This window comes from Sander lucioperca, chromosome 11, assembly GCF_008315115.2.
Source record: "Sander lucioperca isolate FBNREF2018 chromosome 11, SLUC_FBN_1.2, whole genome shotgun sequence".
Taxonomy (NCBI): Eukaryota; Metazoa; Chordata; class Actinopteri; order Perciformes; family Percidae; genus Sander; species Sander lucioperca.
In genome coordinates this window covers 23,998,888-24,018,887 of record NC_050183.1, presented here as the reverse complement: position 1 = coordinate 24,018,887, position 20,000 = coordinate 23,998,888, and the positions used below count along the sequence as shown (strand labels likewise).

Sequence of the window (20,000 nt, the reverse complement as noted above, 5' to 3'; positions counted from 1 at the left end):
AAACATAAATCAGCGCCTGTGTTCTGCAGTGGTACCTTTGTAGACCTGATGTCAATCACTGGAAGGATCGGTGAATCCTGTGTGACTATAGAGGCTTTCCTGAGTTCTGATTGGCTGAAGGATCGGTGAATCCTGTGTGACTATAGAGGCTTTCCTGAGTTCTGATTGGCTGAAGGATTGGTGGATCCTGTGTGACTGTAGAAGCTTTACTGAGTTCTGATTGGCTGAAGGATCGGTGAATCCTGTGTGACTGTAGAAGCTTTACTGAGTTCTGATTGGCTGAAGGATCGGTGAATCCTGTGTGACTATACAGGCTTTCTGAGTTCTGATTGGCTGCAGAGTTCTGTTACGGGGGTTTGGGGAGAGCCAATCATCTGCCTGATTTATTATCCAGAAGAGAATTTTGTGTTTGCATCATAGCATAGAACACACTTAGATATACGCATATATATGTAGATGTGGTTGAAAATAGAAGATTTAAATTGAAACAAATTAAAACCCAAGAAATACAGAAGAACAGGTTTAACACAATTAAATGATGTAATCTTACGCCTCGTCTAGACTTTCCAAATGTTGGATCATTGGGTCAAACTCTGATAGTCAAACGACTCAAAAAATGTCTCCACTGATTTACAGAAGTCTCCTTCTCTGTTTCTGTCTGAGGGAAAGACTTTCTGGGCCAGAGGGCATCATGGGAGTTGTAGTTCCATTGTGTGTTTGGATGCTGTATTCAGGGTGAAAACCTTGTACATCCTAAACCGTTGTTCTTCAGGCCAACATATTATTGAAATGTTTACGTCAGATTAAATCCCCTCTCAGTATATATATATATATATATATATATATATATATATATATATATATATATATATATATATATATATATATGTGAAACCCTCAGAAAGAAAAGAAACCATCAGACGAAAGATCAAAGAGATGATTTCTCTCTGTTGTCATGGTGATGCAGAGCACATCGCCCGTCACCGTGACGATGCTCTGACAGGCAGATCTTTAAGGATTTAAAGTGTCAAACCTGGAGGAGAGAGAGAGGCTCCTGCTGCATGATGGGAACTTATCCATCTCTCTCTTTGTTTTCTTCTGTATTTAAGTTTAATTTCCTCTAACTGCACCCTGCTGCTGACAGATCAACCCTTCCTCTCCTGTCAGTCTGGTTTACTCTCTTACTACTACTACTACTACTATCTTATGTTCACAACTATGGTGCTAAAACAGTCTCATAAGAATTTGTAACTTGTAAAACACAATTCACAAATTAATGCAGAGTGATTTGTATCCGCAAATGTGTATCTGTGTCTGTGCATCTAATTTGTAACTCGTATTTCATCATTTGTAAATGAACTTAGTATTTTTCAATGTAAATATACGTGTAAATCTCCTTCTACGTGTGTGGGTACTTTATTTTTTAGTAAAGTTAGTTAGTTTTCCCGCGCCGTTTGTGGTCAGAAGCAATTTGTAACTCAGGTGACGATCCCAGCACTCTCCAGTAGACGGCGGTGTTAAGTGACGATCCCAACAGTCTCCAGTAGATGGCGGTGTTAAGTGACGATCCCAACAGTCTCCAGTAGATGGCGGTGTTAAGTGACGATCCCAGCACTCTCCAGTAGACGGCGGTGTTAAGTGACGATCCCAACAGTCTCCAGTAGACGGCGGTGTTAAGTGACGATCCCAACAGTCTCCAGTAGATGGCGGTGTTAAGTGACGATCCCAGCACTCTCCAGTAGATGGCGGTGTTAAGTGACGATCCCAGCACTCTCCAGTAGATGGCAGTAATGCAACACTTATGGATGCCAACTGCTGTTAAACCACATGAAGAAGCTTTGTCAAATGTTTCGGAGAGACGGTTTGCACCATAGACATAATAGAATCTACTTGATGTTCCTCCAGGTAAGTTGATATTATTAGGACTAAATTACATTTATGTTTTCATCATTGTTGCAGTGCATTTACAATTTGCTTTGTGTTATTATGGTGGCAGTGACAGTTTGCTACTTTTTAGAGCGTGCTAACGGCAAATAGCGATGCTAACTTAGCTCGTTAAAGTCAGGAATTTGCAGTCTGAAATATTAAGTGCTGCTTAAACTGTTAGTGGGCCCAGTTGTAAAGCTAGTGAATATATTTGGTATCATATGAAACTAGATGATCTAAGGAATCAATCGATAATGTTGTAAGTTAAACTATAAAGAATTTAAATTTAACATTTGCTCGACATATTGTAACCATCTTTATTAGTACAGTAATTGCCAGACACTGTGTTAAATACATGCTTCTCCTGTAAGACAAAACGTATGTGCAGTTGTACACTCTGATGTAAAATGATAGTTTAATCACTGAATCTGCCATGTTTTACAGATCTGACTAATCAGATGCTGTCCTGAACACCTGTTTGACGAGGTTTACCTGGACCCACAAGACTCTCCTCATTGTATGAAGGTATTGTGGGACAGGTGCCATACTTCTGCCAAGTGATGATGGTCTGAAGACAACACAGCAGCATCAGGAAAGATTCAGTATCCACAGGATGACTTCTGTGACCTGAGAGCCTACATTATCAGCTGACATCTTCAGTAGAAAAGAAACCCTTTAGACTGGTGGAGGACATGATCTGGACAGTTATCTGCTACTCATGCATTATGTATACACACTTTATATTTCCATTTCATTGACTATGAATAAAGTGCTTTATTTCTATGCAGGGTTTGGTCATTTTTAAGTTTAGTAGTAAGGCTCCTTAAGCGTTAATTACATGTTTTTTTCACAAAGACTGTAATTGCACTGTTTAAACAGGTGATATGTCTGATTTAATGCATGTAGAAGGGTCAAACACCAAGTCCATTTAACATCCTGACTATAAAAATGTAATCCTTTAAGACAGGTAATAGTGACAGTAAGCAACACAAAACATTGGTAGCACTTTATAATAACTATCCATAATTCATCATTTATTAAGCATTAGTTAACTATTAGTTAATGGTTTGTTCATTATTACTTATCAATTGTTCATACATAGTTCATCATGAGTAAAGTACTTGTTCACACAGTTATAAATGGATTGTTCATAGTAAACAAGCCTATTAGCTAATGGTCTGTTAATCATTATTAATTTATTGCTCATACATAATTCATCATCAGTAAAGCATTTGTTCACATAGAGTCCATTTCTGTTATGGATGAAACCATCTTCCGCCACAGCTGGTTGTTGGTGATGAGGTACGTATGACACACCTTCAGGTACGTATGACTTCCGGTTGACTTCCTGTTTCCTGTTGTAGACAACGGCAGCTGCAGACTGCTTAACGACCTGCGATTTAAGTCCTCTACAGTGAAATACAGTCACTCTTTGCATCGTCTAGCTGTATATTAACCGGACCTGTCTGGCCGCAGTTTCTCCGTTGTTTGTAAAACTCTCCTCCGCTCCGTTAACCAACGTCTAGCTATTTGTTGTGCTAACGGCTAGTTAGCCTGTCTGCTAGCGGGGAGGTGACGCGGACCCCTTAGGATGTTTGCCTCCTTGGAATTCTTTTCTATATTTTGGCAGTAGTAACGGAGTATCCACAGCTTGCTAACACAAGCAGGAGCATCCGCAAGTGTTGACTTGTGAACTGCAAGTGAAGAGGGATCGGTTTTGGAGAGGACCTCCGTCAACGTTGCTACTAGCTAAACTAGCAAGCTACACGATGCCCCCCCTCAACTGTACACCTGGCTGCGACTCGTGCCTCCTGTTCAGCCAGAAGATAGTGGAACTTGAAGCCAGAATAGCGACTCTCCACCAGATCAAGGTGAATGAACAGTTCCTTGACACCATTATCATTGGAAGTTCCCCTCACACACACACTAATGTCGGATGTTTTGATTCCACTCTGCCCTGCACTACTCTCACCCCACCACGCACTAATACAACCTCTGTCCCTGTCGTCTCTCCTCGGCTTCTGCCGAGAACCAAGTCAGCTCTGCTGACCAGCTCCACTCCACACCAGCCTGAGCCATGGCGTATAAGCAAGCACCACAGCAGGCGGTCAGGACAACGCTCAGGCCCAGCCCAACCTATACGACTAGAAAATCGCTACATTCTATTAGTTACTTTGTGAAACAAGAGTCCCTTTCACACAGCCTGATCAATGTCTATGGACACAGTACAGTCCTTACAGTAGCAGTTGATACTTTAGTTACTGAGCAGTTGAGAAGTATGACACCTGTCGAGCAATAACTTCCTCCTGATGGTTTCTCATACTTAGAGGAGAGTCTGGTGGGTCCAAGTACACCTCATCAGTGGTCAGTCAGATCAGTAAAACACAGCAGATTCAGTGTTAGATTGAACTAGGCTATCATTTTGTGTCATGGTGTACATCTGCACATATATTTAGTCTTGAATAAAGGAGCAGTGCAGTGAAGGTGCTAGTTCTGGGTTTATCACCAGGTTCACTTCAGGTATGTTGGCCAGAACACCACTTAAGGCAAATACTCCAGAGTAGGAAATGAAGAGCTGATAGATGGTTCTTATTCTGTGTATTTCTTCCTCTTTCTTGTTTGAGTTTGAGTGGTTCATATAAAGAGAAAAACATAATACAAATGAATAAAGGAAACATACTGTATGTATACACTCATTCCGCCTTTAGCAGTAATATACATTACCAAACATAATATAAACAATAGTCGGAATATGGCTATATATCTCAAACTCCAATAATGTAAGCAGAGAAAAAGCATTCAAACGCTTATTATATGGGATCCTCAGACATTTTCGCCCATCTGTCTCTTGTCTCTTTAAAGCCTCCAACAACAAAACTGCTGGATGCTTTTATTTTGAAAATCCCGGAACAGATACTATTCGAGCTAGCAAAGCCTCGCTAGATAAGCCTCGATAGCGGTACAGAAAACCATATTTAACACCACTTACTTCTTATTTTACTCAACCACAAAAGTACTGAACAATCCTAACAACAAGTAGTAAAAGTATAAACATGTTTAAACACGATGCAACATGTTTAGACCCGACGTACTGAGTCAGGTGAGCCGAAGGCGATAAACTAGCATGTACGAACGTGGATATAATTAGCACAATGGTCACGTAGCATAGCAACCCCTTAAACTCCTAACTCTCGTCCACATCAAATAGCAGAAATAAAACACAGGTTTAACAAAGAAATACAATATCACAATGCAGCAGATATACTTACTATTCTCATTTACGCACACTCTAAAGAAAAGGTGCTGCTCACAACTACAATCCAACTGACCGACTAACTATCATACTGCTTATTAACTGTCATGTCAGCTATAACATACCAACCAGCACACACTTTGGCTACCCTGTTACCAGTAATGGATAAACGGGAGTAAACGTGAAACATAAAACACAATATGATCAACTGTACTAAATAATAGCAACACTAACATAACTTTGCGCTTAATAATATTTCAGACTGCCATACAAAGACCAAGCAAGCCCATGTTACAGGGCTGACTTTAACGAGCTAGCTAGCTAAGTTAGCATCGCTGTTCAAGCTGTACAATACTGTGAATGTTAGCACACTCTAAAAAGTAGCGAACTGTCACTGCCGCCATAACAACACAAAGAGAATTGTAGCTAAATGCACTGCAACGATGATGCTGAAAACATGAATGCAATTTATCTGACGACAAAGTCCTAATAATATCAACTTACCCGGAGGAACATCAAGTAGATCTAGCGAACAGTGTAGCTAGGCTTCTTCACATCTTTCATTTATTTTAACATCGGTTGGAATCCATAAGAGTTGCATTATCGCCATCTACTGGAGAGTGCTGGGATCGTCACTTAACACCGCCATCTACTGGAGAGTGCTGGGATCGTCACTTAACACCGCCATCTACTGGAGAGTGCTGGGATCGTCACTTAACACCGCCGTCTACTGGAGAGTGCTCGGATCGTCACTTAACACCGCCATCTACTGGAGAGTGCTGGGATCGTCACTTAACACCGCCATCTACTGGAGAGTGCTGGGATCGTCACTTAACACCGCCATCTACTGGAGAGTGTTGGGATCGTCACTTAACACCGCCATCTACTGGAGACTGTTGGGATCGTCACTTAACACCGCCATCTACTGGAGACTGTTGGGATCGTCACCTGAGTTACAAATTGCTTCTGACCACAAACGGCGCGGAAAGTCTCAAAAGTACCCACACACATGGAAGGAGATTTACACGTATATTTACATTGAAAAATACTAAGTTCATTTACAAAGGATGAAATACGAGTTACAAATTAGATGCACAGACACAAATAAACATTTGCGGATACAAATCACTCTGCATTAATTTGTGAATTGTGTTTTACAAGTTACAAATTCTTAACAGACTGTTTTAGCACCATAACAACCCCTTCCTCTCCTGTCAGTCTGGTTTACTCCATCTTATGTTCATCCACAGAGCAGCCAGAGCATACTGCATAGTAAAATATTACTTGTTTTATGTTGTTTATTTAGCGTTGTGATATCTGTGGGAGAAAGTCTCTGAATCTGGTGGTCTGGGTCTGGTGGTCTGAGTCTGGTGGTCTGAGTCTGGTGGTCTGAGTCTAGTGGTTGGGTCTGGTGGTCTGAGTCTGGTGGTCTGAGTCTAGTGGTCTGGGTCTGGTGGTCTGAGTCTGGTGGTCTGGATCTGGTGGTCTGAGTCTGGTGGTCTGGGTCTGGTGGTCTGAGTCTGGTGGTCTGAGTCTGGTGGTCTGTGTCTGGTGGTCTGTGTCTGGTGGTCTGAGTCTGGTGGTCTGTGTCTGGTGGTCTGGGTCTGGTGGTCTGAGTCTGATGGTCTGTGTCTGGTGGTCTGGGTCTGGTGGTCTGAGTCTAGTGGTCTGGGTCTGGTGGTCTGAGTCTGGTGGTCTGAGTCTAGTGGTCTGGGTCTGGTGGTCTGAGTCTGGTGGTCTGGATCTGGTGGTCTGAGTCTGGTGGTCTGGGTCTGGTGGTCTGAGTCTGGTGGTCTGAGTCTGGTGGTCTGAGTCTGGTGGTCTGTGTCTGGTGGTCTGGGTCTGGTGGTCTGAGTCTGGTGGTCTGGGTCTGGTGGTCTGAGTCTGGTGGTCTGGGTCTGGTGGTCTGAGTCTGGTGGTCTGTGTCTGGTGTTCTGGGTCTGGTGGTCTGAGTCTGGTGGTCTGTGTCTGGTGGTCTGAGTCTGGTGGTCTGAGTCTGGTGGTCTGAGTCTGGTGGTCTGTGTCTGGTGGTCTGAGTCTGGTGGTCTGAGTCTGGTGGTCTGAGTCTAGTGGTCTGGGTCTGGTGGTCTGAGTCTGGTGGTCTGGGTCTGTTGGTCTGAGTCTGGTGGTCTGTGTCTGGTGTTCTGGGTCTGGTGGTCTGAGTCTGGTGGTCTGAGTCTGGTGGTCTGTGTCTGGTGGTCTGAGTCTGGTGGTCTGAGTCTGGTGGTCTGGGTCTGGTGGTCTGAGTCTAGTGGTCTGGGTCTGGTGGTCTGAGTCTGGTGGTCTGAGTCTGGTGGTCTGGGTCTGGTGGTCTGAGTCTAGTGGTCTGGGTCTGGTGGTCTGAGTCTGGTGGTCTGTGCCTGGTGGTCTGGGTCTGGTGGTCTGAGTCTAGTGGTCTGGGTCTGGTGGTTTGGGTCTTGCAGCCTCATGATAACACGCCACATGGCTTTAGAAAGTGGCGTGTATGTTTACGTGAAGTCATGATGTCACGTTGGGATGTCCCTCTTTTCGGCTGGATGTCCGTCCCCTTCCTCTTTCTTTGCTTTTGTCATTTTCTTTATTTCCCTAAAAGCTTTCTGATCAGCTGTTGATTAATTCCCTCTTCTAACTTCTTTCTTCTTTCCATGACTTTGGGTTTATCATGTTGTTTGTTGTTATTTATGTAATGTTCTCTCTCTGTATCGTTGTAAAGCACTTTGGGTCAACTTCTGCTGTTGTTATGATCTATAAATAAAGATGACCTGCTTTTCTCTCAGTTTATACAACATTAACGGAGGAAGATGATGATGAAGATCGGAGGATTCTGTGTTGCATAAAATAACTTTAATCATGAACTAGTTTCTGTGTTTTTCTGCGGACTGAAGCAGGAAACGTTTCCTGAGGAGAGAATTCAACCTGCTGACTCTTTGGTTCTGTTTCTTCTCCGGGTCCCGCCTGTCCCAAGGCTTGCTGGGAAATGTAGGAAACCACCGAAGGGAAGCACAACTCATGTTTAAAGTGTTCAGTTTGGTTTTAAAACTCCGGCTCCGTACGCATTTCTCTGTTTATTCTGAGGACGTTTCTTCAGATCAACCCTGAACCACTTCTACTCTTCATCAATCATGTGTGGTTATGGATTCATCTTCTCAACACTCAGGGCCAGATGGTTGTACACACACACACACACACACACACACACACACACACACACACACACTATACTAGCATATAGTTAGGGAGTGAGGAGATCCAGAAATGCTTTTTACTAACCTAGCTCTGGGGAGTTTACTCCCCGGAGTCCTTATGTTACTTTTCCAGCGTTTTTCGTTGGATCCGGATGGCACCTAGACCTTGGTTTCAGCAGTTGCTGTGGTCCTGCTTCAGTTCACCCTGCTACGTTCCACGGTGCCCTGCTGCGTCCTGCTGAACCTGCTACATTCAGCCATGCCCTGCTGTGCAATGCTACATACTGCAACGCCCTGCAGTGCCCTGCTATGACATGAACTACTATGACTACTATTTCTTAGTCACTTTTCCATTATCTTTATTGTGACTATTATTTCCACTGTTCAGCACATCCCCAACCGGCATCGTCAGACACCGCCTACCAAGAGTCTGGTTCTGTCCCAGGTTTCTCCCTTAAAGGGAGCTTTTCCTCACCACTGTCTCACTGAATGCTTGCTCTTGGGGGAACTACTTGAATTGTTGGGGCTTTATAAATTATAGAGTGTGGTCTAGACCTACTCCATCTGTAAAGTGTCTCGAGATAACTCTTGTTATGAATTGATACTATAAATAAAATTTAATTGAATTGAATTGACACACACACACCTAAACACAAACACACTGGGCCAGATGTATGTTATCAGTGCCATGGCCAACCCTCAGAAAGCGCATGCTGTGATCCTTCAGCTTACGTCGTATTTACCAAAGCTGCAGCTCATCAGGTAATCAGCACCTTTCTCCGCCCACTATACCGTAAATTGCGTTGTAGCAAAGCGTTAAGTACTGTTGCTATGATACGGCTGAGTGCAGACTGCCATATTCCCACTGCTGATGCTATGACTGTTTGAAATGATCCTGATGCCAATATGTGTAACGTAGCGAGGAGTTTAACAGCTGCTGGAATGTGAACGCTGAGCCAGAGATATGATGTCATCTTTGATTTCTTCCAGTAACTGTAATATTGCATGGCTGCTTAATCTGTAACCCTTAATGATTTCCTGTTCACTCAACTGAAGAAGTGTGATCCTTGTTCAGCTCATCTCCTTGGCCTATGTCTTCGTCTTGCTCAGATTACTGCTGCCATTTCACCAGGAGGCATATGCCAGAAAACCCTCTTCCTGGTTTACACCTGCTTTAAGAGGCGGAGAATTTTCACCCAAAAATAGAGACACGCTGTCACGGCGGTTTTTGTACATACCACGGAATACATAATTAGGCAAACTTTACGCTTCCCTCCCATCTCTTTATGGGAAACTCCCACTTTCCCCTTCACCCTCCCATGAATGCATATACATGACACGGAAAAGCACAATTTGCCATTTTCAGTTCCCGCGACAGGCAGCCTGCGCTTTTACCTCAGTGCAGCCTGTTAGTACATACCTCGCCATGCAGTTACCTCAGTGCAGCCTGTTAGTACATACCTCGCCATGCTTTTATCTCAGTGTGGCCTGTTAGTACATACCTCGCCATGCTGTTACCTCAGTGCAGCCTGTTAGTACATACCTCGCCATGCAGTTACCTCAGTGCAGCCTGTTAGTACATACCTCGCCATGCTTTTATCTCAGTGTGGCCTGTTTGTACATACCTCACCATGCTTTTATCTCAGTGTGGCCTGTTTGTACATACCTCACCATGCTTTTACCTCAGTGTGGCCTGTTAGTACATACCTCGCCATGCTGTTACCTCAGTGCAGCCTGTTAGTACATACCTCGCCATGCTTTTACCTCAGTGTGGCCTGTTAGTACATTCCTCACCATGCTTTTACCTCAGCCTTAGTGCGGCCTGTTTGTACATACCTCGCCATGCTTTTACCTCAGAGCGGCCTGTTTGTACATACCTCGCCATGCTTTTACCTCAGCCTTAGTGCGGCCTGTTTGTACATACCTCGCCATGCTTTTACCTCAGAGCGGCCTGTTTGTACATACCTCCCCATGCTTTTACCTCAGCCTTAGTGCGGCCTGTTTGTACATACCTCGCCATGCTTTTACGTGCACGTTGAGAAACTAATATGTCTGAAGTGGGCGCAAAAGCGTTAGTACATCTGGCCCTCAGTGTTTCCTCTTTTCTAACCTCCGTCCATCACATTCAACAGAAAAAGTTACAAAAAAGGTGACAAAGACCAGTGGTCTGAAGGCGCTGTCTTTGGGCTTAGAGGCAACAAAACGGCAACAAAAATGGTGAAAAAGCGACAAAAAAGGCGACAAAGATCTGCCCAAGATCAATAACTGTGTTCTCAGTGTTTCCTCTTTTCTAATCTCTGGGTCCACTAATGTCATAATGTTTCCTTCTCAGACTGTTTGCTCTTTATTTGATTTCTTTAGATCCGATGAGACGTCTGAAGAGATGTTTGTCAGAAAGGAGCCCACATGTTTGATACCAGGAGGGTTTAAAAGATGATGATGATGATGATGATGATGATGGCTGTGTGATCCTCTGACCTTCCTCTCTGTCTCTGTGACAGATTAAATATCGATCGGGGTTTTAGTTTCCCGGTCACAGCCGAGACGTTCTGATCCGACCCCCCCAGAGACTCGAAGCTCAAATTAAAAACATGCCGAGGACAAAGACCTTCAGCCTTACAAGTCAGGGCTCAGAGGAGCCGGGAAAGGGGGACAACAAAAGAAACAAAAATAGGAGACTAACAAAAGCAACAAAAACGTTGAAACGGGCGACAAAAAAGGAGACAAAATTGCTGAAAAAGAGGACTAATACATTTTGTCTCAAGGCGCTGTCTTCGGGTTTAGAGACGTCGAACAAGGTGACAACAATGTAAAAAAAGCAACAAAAAACAGCAACAACAAAGCAACGAAAACATGGAAAAAAGCAAAAGGCGGTCTCACAGCGCCAAGGAATGAGACCACGGGCCTCACAGCGGCGCTTTGGGGCTCAGAGGCTCCGCTCCAGTTTCCTGCCAACAACAGGAAGTCCTGCGGAGCGTTTTATCAGCATGACACAGCAGCTCGCTGTCTTTTGTCCCGAGGACCCTGAACGATTCGGGCTGCCAACAGAAAGTCTCTCAGGAGGAGACGAAAGGAAACAGAAACCTTTACAGACAGTTCATACTGAACACAGAGTCAGAGCTGCAGCAACACCTTCTGGGACTCGCTCCTTCAATCAGTCTGTGGGTCTGGTATCAGTCTGGTATTCAGTCCCAGCAGTAGCCTGTGGGTCTGGTATCTAGTCCCAGCAGTAGCCTGTGGGTCTGGTATCTAGTCCCAGCAGTAGCCTGTGGGAATGCTATCTAGTCCCAGCAGTAGCCCGTGGGTCTGGTATCCAGCATTAGCCTGTGGATCTGGTAACTAGTCACAGCAGTAGCCTGTGGGTCTGGTATCTAGTCCCAGCAGTAGTCTGTGGGTCTGGTATCCAGCAGTAGCCTGTGGATCTGGTAACTAGTCACAGCAGTAGCCTGTGGGTCTGGTATCTAGTCCCAGCAGTAGTCTGTGGGTCTGGTATCCAGCAGTAGCCTGTGGGTGTGGTATCTAGTCCCAGCAGTACCCTGTGGGTCTGGTTTCCAGCAGTAGTCTGTGGGTCTGGTATCTAGTCCCAGCAGTAGCCTGTGGGTCTGGTATCTAGTCCCAGCAGTAGCCTGTGGGTCTGGTATCTAGTCCCAGCAGTAGCCTGTGGGAATGCTATCTAGTCCCAGCAGTAGCCCGTGGGTCTGGTATCCAGCATTAGCCTGTGGATCTGGTAACTAGTCACAGCAGTAGCCTGTGGGTCTGGTATCTAGTCCCAGCAGTAGTCTGTGGGTCTGGTATCCAGCAGTAGCCTGTGGATCTGGTAACTAGTCACAGCAGTAGCCTGTGGGTCTGGTATCTAGTCCCAGCAGTAGTCTGTGGGTCTGGTATCCAGCAGTAGCCTGTGGGTGTGGTATCTAGTCCCAGCAGTACCCTGTGGGTCTGGTTTCCAGCAGTAGTCTGTGGGTCTGGTATCTAGTCCCAGCAGTAGCCTGTGGGTCTGGTTTCCAGCAGTAGCCTGTGGGTCTGGTATCTAGTCCCAGCAGTAGCCTGTGGGTCTGGTATCTAGTCCCAGCAGTACCCTGTGGGTCTGGTATCTAGTCCCAGCAGTACCTGTGGGTCTGGTTTCCAGCAGTAGTCTGTGGATCTGGTTTCCAGCAGTAGCCTGTGGGTCTGGTATCTAGTCCCAGCAGTACCTGTGGATCTGGTTTCCAGCAGTAGTCTGTGGATCTGGTTTCCAGCAGTAGCCTGTGGGTGTGGTATCTAGTCCCAGCAGTACCCTGTGGGTCTGGTTTCCAGCAGTAGTCTGTGGGTCTGGTATCTAGTCCCAGCAGTAGCCTGTGGGTCTGGTTTCCAGCAGTAGCCTGTGGGTCTGGTATCTAGTCCCAGCAGTAGCCTGTGGGTCTGGTATCTAGTCCCAGCAGTACCCTGTGGGTCTGGTATCTAGTCCCAGCAGTACCTGTGGGTCTGGTTTCCAGCAGTAGTCTGTGGATCTGGTTTCCAGCAGTAGCCTGTGGGTCTGGTATCTAGTCCCAGCAGTACCTGTGGATCTGGTTTCCAGCAGTAGCCTGTGGGTCTGGTATCTAGTCCCAGCAGTAACCTTGGCCATGTGATTGGTTACAGCAGTGATTACCTAGATGTTGGATGTAAACAGCTGTGTGTAATGTATTCTGTGTCTGATGGGATGGATCTTTGGATCAGAGCCAGCAGGAGGCATCGATCTTTCGGCTTTTAGTGAGATGAAGAGACACGAGGCTGAGGACAGGCTGAACATAAACTGGTGATAAACTGGAGATAAACTGGAGATGAACTGGAGATAAACTGGTGATAAACTGGTGAGGAACTGGTGATAAACTGGTGATGAACTGGAGATGAACTGGCGATGAACTGGTGATAAACTGGTGATGAACTGGTGATAAACTGGAGATGAACTGGTGATGAACTGGTGATGAACTGGTGATGAACTGGAGATAAACTGGAGATAAACTGGAGATGAACTGGTGATGAACTGGTGATAAACTGGTGATGAACTGGTGATGAACTGGAGATGAACTGGAGATGAACTGGAGATGAACTGGTGATAAACTGGAGATGAACTGGAGATGAACTGGAGATGAACTGGAGATGCACTGTCAGAACTACTACGGCCACTAGAGGGCGCCGCCATTACTAACCTAAATATAGGTCACAATGATGCTGGAACAAACCACTTATGGGTGATAAAAACGCAGAAAAAAACTGCCAAAAAAGAACAAAAAGGTGGAAAAGGCACCAAAAAAAAGGGACAAAACCACTGGAAAAAGGGGTGAAGGGGTGTTTTTTGGGGGAGGACAGTCCCCAGGATCTCTGCATCTTTGCTATCTTCAGATCGAGGACCACAATGGGAATCTTCGTCTTCGGCTGCCTCATCATAGACATTTTTGCTAACATGAATTTCAAAACTCCGCACCAAAATTACTTATTATTTGTATTCAGAAACGCAACTGTCTGTCATGTAAACACCAAAATACAAATAAAAAATCATTCACTTCTCGTGGCTGCCTGCACGTGCACTTTCCCCTGGCCTCATGGCTGCAACTTGCGCTCTCTTCATCTACTCTATAACATAGAGTAGAGATACTCATATATTTTTTTTGTGTGTATAAAATAACAGAAATAACAAAAGTTTATATGCACTGAAGCTATACCTCCTAAGATTGGGTTGCGCTGGAGGCCCGGTGCTGGCATATTTCACGGAGGATTTCACTGCTGCCAGCACTCTCGGCTTTCCCATGATGAGTTTATGCTCTAATTTTCAGGACAATTACGGCAGGATTCGGAATTCGGGACAACTGCTTGGATTTCGGGACTGTCCCGTATTTTTCGGGACGTCTGGTCACCCTATGTCAGATATACATTGAAATGTTAAACATAAATATATAAACTTTAAAAACAATCATCTTAATTGCTGCTCGAACAAACGACGTATTGGGTCTTTTTTTGGGAGGACAGTCTCTATTTTGCTGCTGGGTACACTGGGGCATCAACTGTCAAACGCTCCAACAGGCCTTTTATCAGAGCACTTAGAGAAATCATTCTGCCGCTTTCTGTGAAACCTAATTTAACTTTTTGGCTCAGCTGCACACAGAGCGCAGCCAAGCTGCCTCCTCTGAATCCTTCAGTCAGCTTTTCCTCTGAAACTCTGACCTCCGGTTCTGTTCTCCGCTGAGCTGAATACAGATTAAAATGACTACAGTTTATGAAGTGATCTGTTTAATGAAAGGTGATAAATGTGTCTCCATCATTACACAGTCTGGAGATTATTAACCCAAGAACAAGCTCCAACCAGGCGATCTGATTGGTCAGCTGGACATTTACAACTCCAGACTGATCTCACTAAGTGGTGTATGTATGACACGCCAGTATGTATGCCATTATTGGCATGTTATCAATACGCATACTCCCTTCTTAGAGTGTTTATCAACGCCGTTTGGCCTCCATTGACTTACATTACCTTGAGATTGCGTGTGAATTGACGCCGTAGCGAGTAGTATGAAAGGACGAAAATCCACGTAGGGAGGCTGGTTGGGGGGGAGGATGGGTCAAACACAGGACTTTCACCCAGGAGACCAGGGATCAGGTCCTGACGTTTCCTAAACTAGCTTGTATGTTTACGTCCGCTGTATACAGCGTAGACATACACGCAGATAGCTGAAAATGCGTACAGATAACACACCACTTGGCTTTAGGAAAGTGGGCGTGTACGTTTACGTGAAGTCATGATGTCATGTTGAGAACTTAGATCAGCATGAAGAAACAACGCAAAGGAATGCCGTTTTATTCAGTATTCAATAAATACAGAAATACATAAACAAATAATAAAATATTCCTTTGAAATACATTCATTCATATAAAAATTCATTATAAAAATTCATTCATCAATTCATATAAAAATGAATAATTAGTTAAATAAATATATTAAAAGGTTTTACTTTTAATTATTTCATGGTACTTTTATTTCAGAAGTCCACATTTATTTATTTCCCTCTCTATTTATTTCCAGTTCTTATATGCAAATCAGGGGGCGTGGCTATATCTCACATTCAGAACAGAGCCGTGTGCACCGTGACCGTGTGCACCACAGCCGCAGCAGCGGTGTCTGTAGCATACAGGGGCATTTCCCAAACTGAATAAATCCCGCCCGCACATATAAACACAAAACTGTTTTGCTTGCTCCGTTGTGTTGTAACTAAGACATCTACTGAAAAATAATTGTATTCATTAGCATGATTGCCGTACTGTTTAGTTCAAAAACATCCAAAACACCGTATGAAAACATACGGACCAGACGCAAGCTTTTATTTTGAAAAGTCGAAGCTCGGGGACAGCACCAGCCGGGAGGGCATGAGACGGGAGCATAGACTGTATATTAATAATGTATTATTAATATTAATAATAATATGAATTTAATATACAGTCTATGGACGGGAGGGCATGAGACGGGAGGTCTCCAGGCTGCAGACATACACGACTCGCTGTAGTTGACACACCTGTAAACACAATGTTATATAAAATCAGTCCTTCCAGAAAAATGTGGAGTTTTTTTGTGATAGTTTTGGGCTAAAATCCTTGATTATGCGGCACATTTTCTTAAAAAATGTGATGGAATATGCGGGATATTTATGCAATTTTATGCGATGAAATTTCGGGAACTTGCTAAAACTGTGGTTTCATCATGGCTTCATCGCGGGGTTTGCAGCTTTTCAATGATGTTCACGTCGCGTAATTACGTCACTTCATAACGTTCCCATGGCAACAGGGGAAACGGCTGCTCTTGTGTGAAGTAAACGCAACATTTTTCAACTTTCTGCTAAGATATATGTGTGACTTTTTTGTAACGAAAATGCGGGGATTATGAAATCATGCAAGCCCTGCATATTTTGCGCGGAAATCGGCAATTTATGCGGCAAAAGTGCGGCGTATTTGAAAAAATGCGGCCCCCGCATAAATATGCAGACGTTGGCTGATTATGCATTGAATTAAGAGATCGCATAATCACGTTTTTATGGAGGGACTGCAAAATAAACTATACATACAGAAACGTCCACATAAATAGTCCCAAAGAAGTCCCATTCACCTTTTCCCACTTCACCATCAACGGAAATGTTCAGTTTAATGTGAATTAGAGCAGTCGATTGGCTCTCTAGCTCACTTACCAGCTAATGTTGTGTCAATCTGCAGTGGGTACAGAGCACCGGGACTGCTGTCACACTGTGACATGTTCTGAATGTGAGAGATAGCCACGGAAATAAATAAACGTGGACTTATGAAATAAAAGTACCATGAAATAATTCAAAGTAAAACCTTTTAATATATTTATATAAATAATTTGTATATGAATATTTACATTTATTTAATTATTTATGTATTTACTGCCTCATTTATTTATTTCATGATGTATTTCAAAGGAATATTTATTCATATATTTATGTATTTATTTAACACTGAATAAAACGGCATTCCATAGGAAAGAAGGCAAGCGTTTGCAGGACAGCTCACCATGGTCATCACTGAGAAATGACACGGCCGTTTCCATGCCAACCGTTGTCTCTCGGGCTCGGAGCTTTGCTTTGGTCTAAACTGTATGAAAAGTATTCTCATGTAAAACCTGATGAGTAATAATGTGCCTCTTTAGTTTCCTGTCGCAGGAAGCAGGTCAGGTTCTGGGGAGTCTAAGCCCCGCCCCCTCTGCTGTGACAGACGAGAGGTCAAAGGTCAGTCAGTGTACTGTTGTTGTAGATTAAATTAACTGAAGTCAGCACTCATTACAGCATTGAGGAATGCTGGGTAAACATGGCAGCCGGCCAGAGTACCAGCCAACACTTACAGAGCGTGACCAACCATATTATCTGACACATACACACACACACACACACACATACACACACACACACACACACACACACACACACACACACACACACACACACACACACACACACACACACACACACACACACACACAACACACACACACACACACATACACACACACACACACACACACACACCACACACACACACATACACACACACACACACCACACACATACACACACACACACACATACACACACCACACACACACACACAGATACACACACACACACACACACACACACACACACACACACACACACACACACACACACACACACACACACACACACACACACACACACACACACATATACACACACACACACACACACAGATACACACACACACACACACACACACACACACACACAGACACACACACACACACACACACACACACACACACACACACACACACACACACACACACACACACAGTGAGCGTTAATGCGCTGCGTCTGATTGGATGTGGAATAAAACAGAACATGATTATTCAGTCTGAAGATGTTCAGTTCAGAGATGACAGAAGATAGCAGACGTTAATCAGAGTTATAGAGACAAAAAAGTGTGATCCTGTTTGAATAGTTTCAATCAGGATCCAGCTGGAGACAGCTGACTGAAGATAGAGAGGAATATGTTAATGAGTTAATGTAGCCGAGCGCTAACACAGACATAGATAACATAGACGGGTTCTATACCAGACGGGTTCTATACCAGACTGGTTCTGGTTCTATACCAGACGGGTTCTATACCAGACTGGTTCTATAACAGACTGGTTCTATAACAGACTGGTTCTGGTTCTATACCAGACTGGTTCTATAACAGACTGGTTCTGGTTCTATAACAGACTGGTTCTGGTTCTATACCAGACTGGTTCTATAACAGACTGGTTCTGGTTCTATAACAGACTGGTTCTGGTTCTATACCAGACTGGTTCTATAACAGACTGGTTCTGGTTCTATAACAGACTGGTTCTGGTTCTATACCAGACTGGTTCTATAACAGACTGGTTCTGGTTCTATAACAGACTGGTTCTGGTTCTATAACAGACTGGAAGATCACACATCCAAGTACATAAAATAAAGTTTGTTGTTTCTATGACTATTAAGACAAATAACATAATTCAAAGTTACCAGCTGGCAGTTATCCTTAAACTCCTGTAACGCTGTAACCAACATATGAAAAGTCATTTAACAACACCATTGGCAAACACCCATACACAGTCAAGAAAGTAAATTAAATATACTTAATGTACTAGCGATGTACTTTATTATGGTCTTAACTGACAATAATAAAGTACATTACTAGTACATTAAGTATATTTAATTTACCTTCTTGATACAATATTAAATATAAAGTGTTTTAGATACGTTAGATATAATTATCATCTTAAAGGACAGATTGGATTACCACTGGACTAACCTAAACTTCCTTCTTCTGTCTGCAGTCTTATAGCAGCAGCACCGGCAGCTGTAGCTGATGGCCACTTGTTGTTCTATTCTTGGTCTTGTTGTATATAGTTGTAAATGTTTAAGTTGTTGTATATAGTTGTAAATGTTTAAGTTGTTGTATATAGTTGTAAATGTTGAAGTTGTTGTATATAGTTGTAAATGTTTAAGTTGTTGTATATAGTTGTAAATGTTGAAGTTGTTGTATATAGTTGTAAATGTTTAAGTTGTTGTATATAGTTGTAAATGTTGAAGTTGTTGTATATAGTTGTAAATGTTTAAGTTGTTGTATATAGTTGTAAATGTTGAAGTTGTTGTATATAGTTGTAAATGTTTAAGTTGTATATAGTTGTAGATGTTTAAGTTGTATATAGTTGTAGATGTTTAAGTTGTATATAGTTGTAAATGTTGAAGTTGTTGTATATAGTTGAAGATATGAGAATGTTGTTTGAGTGAATGTTTTGCTTCATGTATATAGTTGTCAATATAGAAATGTTTAAATAAATCATTTTTTGTAACCAAGATGAAGTGAATGTTTTTTGTAGAGCTTGGAATACCTAACCACAAAACGTTGTAAATAAGGGTGAAGATATTGTTCAACACATTGTTCTAGGCTTCACATGCTAGTTATTTGTTACTTACCAAGTTTTTTCTATTGCAGTCTAAAGAAACAAGGTTTTTAAAAATTGGACATAGACAGTTTATATTAAATAATTAAAAAAGGGGCAAAGACAAAACCAGTTAAATTTAATTTACTTTATTTATTTTTCCGCCAACCTCTCCAAAGGAGGGAAGCCTCTGCTTCCCTCCTCTCATCTGCCTCCCTCTGGTATTTAATGTCCTCTTTTAGTAGCTGTAGGAACGGATCCTCTCTCTCCCTTCTCCTCTTCTCTCCTCTGTTCCCTGCTCTCTCTTTGCTGCTGCATCTCACTCTCTTCTCCTCCTCCTCCTCCTCCTCCTCCTCATCTCTCCCTTCCTCTACCTCTTGTGCAGTGCTTGGCCCTGGTTTGTCCTCTTGGATCGAGGCAATAAGGCAGGGGGGGGCGACTGCCGCAGACTGCCCTAATGCCTCGTCCATGAGGGCAAACCAGGGCCAAGTTGCTGCCGTTGCCTTGCCATCTTCTGTCCCCTGACCTGAGGCAGGACACTTGCATTCCTAAACAGTGAAGATCAAAAGGTTGTTGTGATGATGTATTACTACTATAGTAGACAATACTGCATCTAAACTTACTGTCAACAGGCCCAAGTCTGTCAGGTTTACATTCAAGGCTTACTTCAAAAATCACAAGTTACATT

The 20,000-nt window shown here is 43.3% G+C and overlaps 1 protein-coding gene and 1 long non-coding RNA gene across 3 annotated transcripts in view; one reads left to right on the top strand and one right to left on the bottom strand.

Annotated features, from left to right (window-relative positions):
* The window catches only part of grin3bb (glutamate receptor, ionotropic, N-methyl-D-aspartate 3Bb), a 75,428-nt gene that overhangs the window by 40,509 nt on the left and 14,919 nt on the right, over window positions 1-20,000 (bottom strand). The gene's annotated exons all lie outside the window — the stretch shown is intronic.
* Window positions 1,440-2,709, top strand: LOC116060764. 2 transcript variants are annotated; one of them, XR_004107573.2, is made up of 3 exons: window positions 1,440-1,504; window positions 1,740-1,905; window positions 2,371-2,709. It is a non-coding gene; the product is annotated as an uncharacterized LOC116060764 (long non-coding RNA). The 2 variants fall into 2 exon arrangements; XR_004898741.1 differs by lacking the exon at window positions 1,440-1,504 and having other exon boundaries at window positions 1,700-1,905.